This window comes from Pseudorasbora parva, chromosome 9 (genome assembly GCF_024679245.1).
Source record: "Pseudorasbora parva isolate DD20220531a chromosome 9, ASM2467924v1, whole genome shotgun sequence".
NCBI classification, from domain to species: domain Eukaryota; kingdom Metazoa; phylum Chordata; class Actinopteri; order Cypriniformes; family Gobionidae; genus Pseudorasbora; species Pseudorasbora parva.
Genome location: NC_090180.1, coordinates 47815810 through 47829750, shown reverse-complemented (window position 1 = coordinate 47829750; position 13941 = coordinate 47815810). Strand labels below are relative to the sequence as shown.

The window sequence follows — 13941 nt, the reverse complement described above, 5'->3', positions numbered from 1 at the left end:
GACGCTGAAGAGGCCAATGGTTCTCCTCTTGCTCTTGTCAAAAGCAGTGTGTGTGGGTTTAGACGTCAAATAACATAATACTTGTTTATTTCTTAGAATGGTCTAAAAGCTGCTGGTCTTCACTTCTATTAAGGTTTTTAAAGTGCTCCAAGGAAGGACCAGTGGAGAACCGGCCACAGGGTCATGGGCGGCCAAGGCTCATTGATGACCGTGGGGAGCGAAGGCTGGCCCGTGTGGTCCGATCAAACAGACGAGCTACTGGAGCTCAAACTGCTCCAGAAGTTAATGCTGGTTCTGATAGAAAGCTGTCAGAATACACAGAGCAGCTCAGTTTGAGGCGTATGGACCAGTCAGGGTGACCTCTGACCCCTGACCCCACCGAAAGCACCAACAGTGGCACGTGAGCATCAGAACTGAACCACGGAGCAATGGAAGAAGGTGGCCTGGTCCGAGGAATCACGTGTTCTTTTACATCACGTGGATGGGCCGGGTGTGTGTGTGTGTGTGTGTGGCTTACCTGAGGAACACATGGCCCCAGGATGCACTATGGGAAGAAGGCGAGCCGGCGGAGGCAGTGTGATGCTTTGGCCAATGTTCTGCTGGGAAACCTTGGGTCCTCCATCCATGTGGATGTTGCTTTGACACGCTCCACCTACCTAAGCATTGCTGAGACCATGTTCAGCCATTCATGGAAACGGTATTCTGGTGGCTGTGGCTCTTCCAGCACCTCACAACTTACAGGACTTAAATAATCTGCTGCTAACATCTTAGTGCCAGATACCACAGCACACCTTCAGGGGTCTAGTGGAGTCCATGACCAACACAATATTAGGAAGGTGGTCATAATGTTATGCTTAATCATTGTTCAAACATACAGCAGAGATACATAAACATTTTTTTGTTTTGTCTGAATATATCAGAGAAATTGTTTTAGGATTTATTGTAATGTTTGTGCCATTTTATTTTTAAAATAATCCTGTAGTGTGATGAACAGTTTTTCATATTTAAAATACTCTTGTGACACCTGAATATTTAAATGCACAAATATTCTCTATAGTCTAAATTGATATAAAGCCATGAAATTAACTGATGGTTTATTCTCACTTGACACGAATGTATAATAATTCTAGAACTCGCCATGTGGTTGCTAAGATGTTGTTGGCATGTTGCTATGGAGTTGCTATGGAGTTGCGGGTCGGTGCCAGGATGTTGCTAGGTGGTTGCTATGTGGGCATTGAAGATGAAGTTCTGTGCGATTTGATAGGTTATTTTTCACGCCTTTTATTGTCCGTAAACTGAAATCATCCGATCGATTGGCAGCTGACACATCATGTGATCTGTTTTTAAGGCCCAGACTGCGGCCATGTTTCATGTTCATTACTGAAGTGAAGTCTTCTACAGGCCTGCTGAGTCTGCTTCCAGGAGAAAGGTCATACATTAACAGACGGACAGATAGAAACGCCCCCGCTGGATGTCTGTAGGAAAAAAAAACTAATTTTCTCTTAACGACAAGATTATATTCCAGAATATTAGTACATGATGGCATTAGCATCACACACACAGTTTGATACTCTTCCTATAAATCAAAGCAATACATCAATAAATCACAGGTACGTGTGTGTGCGTGCGTGTGTGTGTGTGTGCGTGTGTGTGTGTGTGCGTGCGTGCGTGTGTGACTCCCCACTTTTCAAAAGGCTTATAAATCACACAGGAGGAGTTTTTATGAGAAAGTAAAAATGCAGAATGTTTTCTGTGATGGGTAGGTTTAGGGGCTGTGTGTGCGTGCGTGCGTGCGTGTGTGCGTGCGTGCGTGCGCGTTTTATACATCCTCCCACACGGATGTCTAACGGCCGCTGCATGCATTTGTGTAGTAGATAAAGGCCCCATCAGATGGTGTGTGTGTGTGTGTGTGTGTGTGTGTGTGTGTGTGTGTGTGTGTGTGTGTGTGTGTGTGTGTGTGTGTGTGTGTGTGTGTGTGTGTGTGTGTGTGTGTGTGTGTGTGTGTGTGTGTGTGTGTGTGTGTGTGTGTGTGTGTGCGCATGAAAAAAGTCTTGTTTTGTTTTCCTGCATTGATTTTGAGTTAGCATATGATAAAGCAGTATTGTATCCCACAATGCAGTAGAATTGACATTCTATTCCAGCGTGAGAAATGAATCATCAGCAACGCTTTTTATTATTTCCTTCTGGTCATTTATTTGATCGAATAAAGCTGAGTTATGAATGCAACAATGTGGGTCAAAAATAATCTTGTTTTGAATTAAGTAGTTTTTTTTCTTGTTGTACAGAAGCTCTATAGAGGCGGAGCTACAGAAGCTCTATAGGGGCGGAGCTACAGAAGCTCTATAGGGGCGGAGCTACAGAAGCTCTATAGAGGCGGAGCTACAGAAGCTCTATAGAGGCGGAGCTACAGAAGCTCTATAGGGGCGGAGCTACAGAAGCTCTATAGGGGCGGAGCTACAGAAGCTCTATGGGGCGGAGCTACAGAAGCTCTATAGGGGCGGAGCTACAGAAGCTCTATAGGGGCGGCGCTACAGAAGCTCTATAGGGGCGGAGCTACAGAAGCTCTATAGAGGCGGAGCTACAGAAGCTCTATAGAGGCGGAGCTACAGAAGCTCTATAGGGGCGGAGCTACAGAAGCTCTATAGGGGCGGAGCTACAGAAGCTCTATAGGGGCGGAGCTACAGAAGCTCTATGACCTCAGTAAGTGCATCAGATGGAGGTTTAATGTGACTCTCTGGTGCTTCCAGACCCACTCAGTGTTTGACTTGGCCAGCGTGAAGATTAGACAGACTTGGCTGAAATCTTCCCGTCCGTATCCAAGCGCAGTGGCTCTGTGCCCAGTGACTCAACCTTTAACTGCGTGCCAGAGCAAGAAAAAGCAGAAAAACAAACAGCAGCCATGTAATTTATTAGCACCCACTCCTGCTGACACCAAATAACCTGATTAAATCTGGACTAGCTCACTTACAGCAAAACCAGTCGCTTCACTGGTGTATGAATACAAGTGAATGAGGAGGAAAGCACACAGCAGAAGCCTTTATACTTCTGTAAAGAACTTGTTTTAAGTATAGTTTTTAATTATAACATGATATTTAACAAATGGATTGTTTTATTTTCAATTTGTTTTTATTTAATTTAAATGTTTTAAATAAGGCTTTAACTTTTGACACCCCAATCCCTTATATTTATTTACTATTTGTATTATTTGTATTGTATATATATATATATATATATATATATATATATATATATATATATATATATATATATATATATTTAAATCTATGTGCTATCCTCAATAAGACTGAATAGAGTAGGTTTTGATTGCATATTGATTTTAAAGATTGTTCTGTAGTGTGTGATGTTTGAGCATTAAAAGGCTCTTCTCTCCATCAGTGTCAGTGTTCCTGAACTCCTGAAACGCCTCCACTCTAGTCTTGAGTTTTCCTCCGGGAACCGACACGTCACAATATTCCTCATTATAATAATTAATACGCAGAATAAAGGGGCGGGGCCTGGTTGAGTGAGTTAGTAGTGTGTTGAAACTGGCAGTTATGGTAAGGGGCGGGACATTTCCCAAACACCAATCACAACACACTGCTCCAGCCGACCAATCAGAGCACAGTGTGCTTTCAGGAAGGAGGGGCTTCATAGAGACAGGAGTGGGCGATACCACGTATTTTGCTTTCGATGCGATACCGATACTTTCAAGGCCAGTATCACCGATATCGATACTTCTAAACTGAACTGTTTAATTATTACATTTATTAAATTATTACATTTACTAAGAGTAAATGAGTAAAGATACCCAGTTAAAATATTTGAAAGGTATTTTAACGTTCAATATGCCTTAATTGCAACTTATTAGATCATATATTCGTTTACTCATGGTTAAAATGTTTACTTGTAGTGGAAATACTAGTTGAACTACGGTCACTGTCGTAAAAAATAAACCATGGTTCATTTTCATAAGGGACTGCCAGGGACGGGACGTTCCACCCATAAAATGCCACCTTTTTATTCTGATAGTGTATGATTTATATTAACATTACAGAAGAGAACATGATCAATTTCTAATTGTTTATTGTGAGTTAACTCAAACGTATGTTTTCTGTCTTCTGATAAGCATTGTTCTGGGCTGCGTTTCTAAAAGCATCAATGGGTTCTTATGATAGTTTTGGAAACGCAGCTCTGTTTGAATATCAATCAATCAATCAATCAATCAATCAATCAATCAATCAATCAATCAATCAATCAATCCATCACCTTTATTAATATCGCGCTTTTACAACGCCGATTGTTTCAGAGCAGCTTCAGTGTTAAACAGGACAATATTGCGACAAAATTAGATTTGGCTGTACAGTCGTTCTGGAGAAAACAGTGATGTTATCATTATCAGTTCATTTTAATTTATCATAGAGCGACAATGTTGGCAGATCAGTATTTTAGTTTATAGAACTAATAATAGAATATAGTGTCGTCAGTGAGAGAACACTCTCTGTGATCGATTGGTTCGGTCTTGCAGCATTTGCGTGCGTTCAGATCCTGGTTCAGATGAGCAGGAAAATAGTCACAACTATTCAGTAACATACACTGTAAAAAAAAAAATTAAACGTAAAAAATACGGTAAATCTCTGGCAGCAAAGTTTCCAGACGGATTCCATAAAATTACAACAACAAAAAACATTTCACAAAATTACGTGCCATGAACTGTAAAAATACAGACAGTCAAAATGAACTAAATTACAGCAAATATCTGTAAAACAACAGGCATTTCACTGTATAATGAAAAAACTCGAAAATTCTGTAAAAAATACAGACTATTACCTGTAAAGTTACGTTTTTTTACAGTGTGGGTTATTTGTATTGTATGCCTTAAATATGTTTTAAATGAACAAAATTACTGCTAAAAAAACACCGTAGAATGGATATTTTTATTTGAGTATCGATACTTTTCAAGGCTCACATCAGTATCGATATATCGATACTTCTTATCGATACACCCATCCTGACAGACAGGGAAGAGAGGAGCCGCAACAACGGAGAATATACACTCTCAGAAAAAAAGGTGCAGTGCTGTCACTGGGGCGGGCGGTGCCCTAAGGTACAAAAGTGAAAAGGTACATCTTTGTACCTTACTCACCCCTAAATGTAGTACCTTAAAAGGTACATATCAGCAGAGGTGTGGACTCGAGTCATGTGACTTGGACTCGAGTCAGACTCGAGTCATGAATTTGATGACTTTGGACTCGACTCGACAAAATGTACAAAGACTTGCAACTCGACTTGGACTTTAACATCAATGACTCGTGACTTCACTTGGACTTGAGCCTTATGACTCGAGAAGACTTGCTACTTTTTGGCAATTTTTCTTTCACACGGCCGCGCTGCTCTCAGTGAAAAAAGCTGCATCTGTATGCATGCAGAGAGCACGCGCGCTGCCAGCACGAGTCACGACATCCAATCACTGTATTCCCACGTTGGTTTGATTCAACAGTATCGATAGCTACCAAGTCCGCGTATAACACGTGACTTATTTGGGCTTCTTTTTTTGGCAAGTCGCGGTAAAAAATCTCGAGTTGCGGGTCGCGTTTTTTTGGGCTTATTTAAAAAAATGTGGTTGCTTGTTAGGAAAATATGACAAGCAACTTCGTTTCTTTACATTTATGGTCGCTGTTTTGTCCAAATACATTGCCTGACACTGTCTTCTCACAGCTAATAGCCATAGTGCAACGATACAAGTGCTGTATTCATTCGTCCTCATACATCCCGCCTCCTTCCCCTCTTTGAAGAAAAATTGCGTTCAACGTGCAGGCATGTGATGTGATGTTATAAATGTAATGATAGTTCGTAGACGTAAATAGACGAATACATTTTATTATTATTTTTTACAAACAATGCAACCAGCAGAGATATACAGAGATGGAGAGGAAACAGGAGGTAAGCCACCTAATTTAATTTTAAAAGTATTTTTTTATAATGTAGGCTATTTATTATGACTATTATTATTTGGCTATTATAAAAATAAATAATAAAAAAGTATAGGCTACTAATAATAACAGTAGGTATGGTTCGAATGTATATTATTATAAACATGTCTCTATATTGCAGCGCTCTCAGTGTTTTCCTATGCACCAACTCCCAATAGACTGTAAAAAAAGTGCATAATAATCCTAAATAGTAGCTATGTGACATTAGTAATTTTCAACACTCTTTAGGGCAGATTGCACATTGAGATGCAGGGCTTATCCTTTTTACGGTTTATAGTGTGCATGTTCACCACTGCTCCTTATATGTGTGCAATAACTCCGACTGGAGTTACCATAATCCTTCACGTCACTTTTTCTCTTTTTCCATCTCCAAACCTCTTCTGTTCACAGTCTTTATTGCAACTTGAAGAATTTTGTAAAATCCCATCTGTATTTGCTTTTTAAACTCCACGAGATTTCAATTTAATATGTTGCAGGCACATTTATTGATACATTATTAATCATAAATTATACTGATGATAATAAATAATATAATAATATTGGGCTTGTTTTGGGCCCCCCACCCCTCTAGGTATTCTTCATACCTGAGAAGAATATGAAACAGATGTCAGAAAATCTATAGCCTCACATGTTGTATTTGAACTCTTTACTCATATCAATGTTGTTGTGTCAATATTCATTGTCTATTATACACTACGGTATACAATAATATTTCAGTTTCAGTGTATGCAATATTAAGAATATTTTCACTGCTTCAAAAGTCATAAGAAAGCCCTTTCCCTCAAGAAACTGAAGTCATATGCTTTGCCATGGCAAGCTGGCATAAAAAGTATAGCAAAACAAAATAATTGAATAAATAAAATTATTAAAGTAAACCAAATTAAACCAAAAATAAGTTAAACAATATTCCCATAATGGCCCTAAGTTTAGGCTAAAAGGACCCATATCTATTTGAAAGTTGAACTGTTTTGCAATATGAGGTCAACACAATACAGGACTGAAGCTGCTGTGCATTGTTCTAGTGCAATATGCTGTTGAAATACAAGCATTTTCTGTGAAAATTTACATTTTCTGTTTTTTTACTGTATTTGCTTAATGTCATTGTATAAAAAGAGGTTTAAATAAATACAAATCTTACAGACATACATAATTTGTATAATTTTTATTTTTGTGGTAAGATGACTTGAAGTGACTCAAAACTAAAATGGTAGGACTTTGGACTCGACTTGAGACTTGTTGGCTTTGACTTCTGACTCGACTCGAGACTTGACTCATCTTTGACTCGACTTGACTCGGGACTCGAGGGCAAAGACTTGAGACTTACTTGTGACTTGCATAACAATGACTTTGTCCCACCTCTGCATATCAGTACTTTAAGAGTGCAAATTAGTACCTTAAAGGTACATAGTAGAACCTTAAAGGTGCATATTAGTACATTTTAAGTTTTGTACCTTAGGGTACCAGTGACAGAAATGTACCTTTTTTTCTGACAGTGCATGAAAACCCTTAGCTGAACAGACACAGAAAACATCTACACACTGCAAAAAATGCTTTTCTTACTTAGTATTTTTGTCTTGTTTCTAGTCTAAATATCTAAAAATTCTTACATTAAGAAACATTTACTAGACAAGTAAAAAATATTGTCTTATTTTGGGGAAAAATAACTCCAAATAATCTGCCCACTGGCATGTTATTTAGCTTATTTTAAGCAAAAACTCTCTTAATTTTGAGTTATTTTTACCCAAAACAAGACAATATTTTTTACCTGTCTAGTAAATGTTTCGATATTTAGACTAGAAACAAGACAAAAACACTAAGTAAGAAAAGCATTTTTTGCAGTGCACAATAAACAGGCTGTTTATCAATTGTATGAGATTCTGAATGACTCAATTAACAGTGACTCACTCATTGCAGTTCATTCTCCTCCTACACTGAAACTGCCAGTACATTTCACAAACAAAGAAGCAAGACACACACTGAAATAAGCAAAAGGCTAGAACTGAGTATTATTTCCATGTGTGTGTCATGTTGTCTGATGTGAAGGAAAGGAGCGCAGTTTTTCAGAGTTCCTGCTCGTGGCGTTTTTCAGCCTGGCATTGGTGTTATATAACCACAGCCGAGAGCAATTCATCAACGGCATGTCCTATTATCAGCGCTGAGCTGAACATGTGAGGATGATAAACACTGTATTAGTATGCACTGTTGGCTTTTCCAGTCAATCGCATCGCTTCTTCTCTTATGGAGACAAACTGCTGGCATGCCAAACATTAACCCCTTTTAAGTAATCGAGGTTGTGCATAATCATCATCAGCGCTCGCAGGCTCTTTATGGGATGATTTTAGGCACATCCTCCACTCTGATGGCATTTTGTGATCAGATGAATGCACTGAGAAATTAGCATGTCGAATATGCAAGAGTTTCCATGTTTTTAGGAGAATTTATACTCGCCCAGTGTACTTGTGCCGCCTTCATGCGCTATCCGAATTAACGTAAATATGAGTTTCCCAGGTAAAAATTGCCCATGAACGCCCTCTGATGTCGTGTTTACCACCGGGAAGTTTGGAAATAATGATGCCTTCCCGTGCTATCGGAAGTTTCCTTCTTCCCACTTCAGAAGTCGTGATTTCGAGCTTGTTGTGTTCAGGCGCTTTGTTGTCGGAAAGAATGGAGGACGCCAGGTTCATACTTTTGTGCGTCTTTGAAAAACATTACTTTAACACTAACCATTTCAGTCATTTCCTGGTCCCAGAAAATCATAGGATCACTGTAAACATAGCAGCACAACAGGAAAGCATATAGTTTATAATCACATTCACACTAAAGGCATAATGTAGAGAAGATAAGGCTGCTTAAAGACTAAAATGGTCATAGTTTTCAGCCATACATGATCCTATTGTACGGCTACTTTATCTATATAGTCAGCTTGCTCATTCTGGAAGGATGGTCAACTAGATTTGATTTTCGATGTGTTTAAAATACACCATATTATTATTAATTTGTGTAAATATTGTTAGGGGTTAACAGCTTATGACCCAGGACCAGTAGTGAAGAAATGAAGACAGAGTCAGGATTGCAATTAATTAAAAGAAAAATTTACTTAAGAATAGTTTGCAGTTTCAAAAGCAGAAGCCAGCTTCAAGTCTCACAAGGAGTTCGTAGGCCGCACTCCCTCTCTCACCGTCTCGTTGCCTCGCCCTATCGTACATACAATTGTCCCAACAGTTATACCGTTTTCAAGGTCTTATCCACGTCATTACTGCAATGTGGACGGTTCTGATTGGCTCAGAGACAATGCACAGTCATGGTAAATTTCCACTCGAGTCAGTTAATCTGATGCACGTTTCCACTGACGTGTCACTTGTTGACGCTTTCACCCCAGAATCAGGCCCGTAGTGACCTTCCAGATCTGGAGCAGGCGCCCGGACAACAAGTCCACCCATCTCTTAGGGTGCCCATTGAACACCATTCTGATCTGGAGCATAGAATATTGCGCACATACACAGATACACAGTCTCTCCAAGGTTGGAGCTGATTAAGCTCCAGTTCTTACCAAAACATACTGATAACATGTGCTTTCTTTTAGTGAGAGGGACACACAATAGTACAGGGAATATTCATCTTGAGTCTTTAGTGTTTCAGTAAAAGGAAATATAAAAGGAATAAAACATAATAAATTAAGTGAAAGACAAATCCATATTTCATATCTGGAAGCCGGGCTAAGTGAGCAAACGCTGTTACTGCACTCCTGACATGTTAGGGGTGTGTGATACCTCAAATCCAAACACACGACACCTTGTTGCCAGTGTTTAGTGACACATCACACATCTCTAGGCCAGACCCTCAGTCACTCCTCAGAGACCAAATACACACTTTAGAAAACAAGAAACAAAGCAAAATCATAACTGGATAGAATCATTATAATAATATAGGATAAATATTGATTAAAGTTTTGATTATGAAGTTAATTAGGATATAAATATATACAGGTATATTGAAGCAGCAGTGGATTTCAAAATCCCCCCTTCAATATGTACTTCTTTAACAACAAGACAAGACAATTAAATTGTTCCGGGAAAAAAACTAATAAAACAGAAATTCGCCTCCCATCCGCCATTTTGAACGGTTATGCCACGCCCGTCTCAGGATTTTGGGTATCAAAATTATTCCCGTACTTCCCAGTGGTAAACACGACATCAGAGCTCGTTCATGTGCAATTTTTACCTCGAAAACTCGTATTTACTATAATTCCGATAGCACGTGAAGGCGGCATAATTTTGATGCCCAAGTTCCTGAGACGGCCCTGGCATAACCGTTCAAAATGGCGGATGGCAGACGAATTTCTGCTGTGGCAGGGGTTTTATTCGTTTTTTTTCCCCACAACAATTTCATTGTCTTGTCTTGTCGTTAAATTAGTACATATTTACATAAATTAATAATAATTTGAAGCATATTGTGTATTTTAGACACATCGAAAATCGCATCTAATTGAGCATCCTTCCAGAATAGTGAGCAAGCCAAATAGATAGTGTGGTAAAGCAGCGGTACAATAGGATCATGTATGGCTGAAAACTATTACCATTTGAGTCTTTAAGCAGCCTTATCTTCTCTACATTATGCCTTTATTGTGAATGTGATTATAAACTATATGCTTCCGTGTTGTGCTGCTATGTTTGCCAGATGATTTTCTGGGACCGGGAAATGACTGAAATGGTTATAGTGTTAAAGTAACGTTTTCCCAAGACGTACCAAAGGCATCAAAGCACCTGAACACAACAAGCTCGTAATCACGACTTCTGAAGTGGGAAGTAGGAAACTACCGATAGCACGTGAAGGCAGCATTAAAGTCTGGTGTGAGTGAGTGGAGGCGGGGCTCATTTGCATATTGATAAAACCACGCATACTAAATGAGGCGAGGGTGTCGAGTTACATTCAAGCCATTTTAAGGCAGGAAATGTTTAAAGATGAGTTTTAAGGGATACAATTATTGACTACTTTAAAAATGTCTGAATGTTGAGTCGCCAGCACTTTATGCAATGCAGATTCAAAGCAGCTTTACAGTGATAGCAGGAAAATGATGCAAGTCAGTTTGATGTCATATTTTCATCGTCTAATGCGTTTGTTTATTGTATAGTGTTAGGGGTTAACAGCTTATGACCCAGGACCAGTAGTGAAGAAATGAAGACAGAGTCAGGATTGCAATTAATTAAAAGAAAAATTTACTTAAGAATAGTTTGCAGTTTCAAAAGCAGAAGCCAGCTTCAAGTCTCACAAGGAGTTCGTAGGCCGCGCTCCCTCTCTCACCGTCTCGTTGCCTCGCCCTATCGTACATACAATTGTCCCAACAGTTATACCGTTTTCAAGGTCTTATCCACGTCATTACTGCAATGTGGACGGTTCTGATTGGCTCAGAGACAATGCACAGTCTTGGTAAATTTCCACTCAAGTCAGTTAATCTGATGCACGTTTCCACTGACGTGTCACTTGTTGATGCTTTCACCCCAGAATCAGGCCCGTAGTGACCTTCCAGATCTGGAGCAGGCGCCAGCTTACCCAGAACAACAAGTCCACCCATCTCTTAGGGTGCCCATTGAACACCATTCTGATCTGGAGCATAGAATATTGCGCACATACACAGATACACAGTCTCTCCAAGGTTGGAGCTGATTAAGCTCCAGTTCTTACCAAAACATACTGATAACATGTGCTTTCTTTTAGTGAGAGGGACACACAATAGTACAGGCAATATTCATCTTGAGTCTTTAGTGTTTCAGTAAAAGGAAATATAAAAGGAATAAAACAAAATAAATTAAATGAAAGACAAATCCATATTCCATATCTGGAAGCCGGGCTAAGTGAGCAAACGCTGTTACTGCACTCCTGACATGTTAGGGGTGTGTGATACCTCCAAAATCCAAACACACGACACCTTGTTGCCAGTGTTTAGTGACACATCACACATCTCTAGGCCAGACCCTCAGTCACTCCTCAGAGACCAAATACACACTTTAGAAAACAAGAAACAAAGCAAAATCATAACTGGATAGAATCATTATAATAATATAGGATAAATATTGATTAAAGTTTTGATTATGAAGTTAATTAGGATATAAATATATACAGGTATATTGAAGCGGCAGTGGATTTCAGAATCCCCCCTTCAATATGTACTTCTTTAACAACAAGACAAGACAATTAAATTGTTCCGGGAAAAAAACTAATAAAACAGAAATTCGCCTCCCATCCGCCATTTTGAACGGTTATGCCACGCCCGTCTCAGGATTTTGGGTATCAAAATTATTCCCGTACTTCCCAGTGGTAAACACGACATCAGAGCTCGTTCATGTGCAATTTTTACCTCGAAAACTCGTATTTACTATAATTCCGATAGCACGTGAAGGCGGCATAATTTTGATGCCCAAGTTCCTGAGACGGCTCTGGCATAACCGTTCAAAATGGCGGATGGCAGACGAATTTCTGCTGTGGCAGGGGTTTTATTCGTTTTTTTTCCCACAACAATTTCATTGTCTTGTCTTGTCGTTAAATTAGTACATATTTACATAAATTAATAATAATTTGAAGCATATTGTGTATTTTAGACACATCGAAAATCGCATCTAGTTGACCATCATTCCAGAATAGTGAGCAAGCCAAATAGATAGTGTGGTAAAGCAGCGGTACAATAGGATCATGTATGGCTGAAAACTATGACCATTTGAGTCTTTAAGCAGCCTTATCTTCTCTACATTATGCCTTTATTGTGAATGTGATTATAAACTATATGCTTCCGTGTTGTGCTGCTATGTTTGCCAGATGATTTTCTGGGACCGGGAAATGACTGAAATGGTTATAGTGTTAAAGTAACGTAACGTACCACAGGCATCAAAGCACCTGAACACAACAAGCTCGTAATCACGACTTCTGAAGTGGGAAGTAGGAAACTTCCGATAGCACGTGAAGGCAGCATTAAAGTCTGGTGTGAGTGAGTGGAGGTGGGGCTAATTAGCATATTGATAAAACCACGCATACTAAATGAGGCGAGGGTGTCGAGTTACATTCAAGCTATTTTAAGGCAGGGCAGGAAATGTTTAAAGATGAGTTTTAAGGGATATAATTATTGACTACTTTAAAAATGTCTGAATGTTGAGTCGCCAGCACTTTATGCAATGCAGATTCAAAGCAGCTTTACAGTGATAGCAGGAAAATGATGCAAGTCAGTTTGATGTCATATTTTCATCATCTAATGCGTTTGTTTATTGTATAGAAAGAAGCACAAGCACACTTTACATGCACAGTTCTGACGTACGGTGTGAAATGCTCAAATAACAGATCCGGTGTTGAAGATGAAGTTGTTTGTGGAGGATTTTGATGGTTAATGAGATTCTGCCTTGAGGAGGACTAAACGAAATGTGAATTTGTTTGCAGTTGTTGCTCGCTTTCATTCACTACCAGTCAAAGCTAATCCAGATTCAGAAGTTATTTAGAACATTCTCTTCATCAAAGAATTCTAAAACATATAACGATAAATTACACTTTACTATATATATTCACACAGTTAACAGCTGATTTACATTACAATAATATTTCACAATTTGTTCTGTATTTTTGACCCAGCCATGGGGAGCAGAATAGACTTTAAACATTAAAAATTAAGTTGTGTGAGGACACTTTCCAGCACTCCTGACTTTGCATTGAGATCAATAGCATCAATAGTAAAAATTATATTAGTGTAGCGATGTATAGTAAAAGAGCTGTGCTCCGTGTGTGTTAATCAAGCTAATCCAGATGTTTTGCATGCATTCACAACAAAATTACAAAACATTTTTTTTAATTTTCGAGCTAATCCAGATGTGTTGCATGCATTCACAACAAAATTTAAAAAATATATTTTTTATCTTTTTATTATTTTTCGAGCTAATCCAGATGTTTTGCATGCATTCAGTTGTGTGGTGAC

The 13941-nt window shown here is 39.0% G+C and overlaps 1 protein-coding gene across 1 annotated transcript in view; it reads left to right on the top strand.

Annotated features, from left to right (window-relative positions):
• LOC137089335 (leucine-rich repeat and immunoglobulin-like domain-containing nogo receptor-interacting protein 3) overlaps window positions 1–13941 on the top strand; it is an 80478-nt gene that overhangs the window by 60263 nt on the left and 6274 nt on the right. The window lies entirely within an intron of this gene.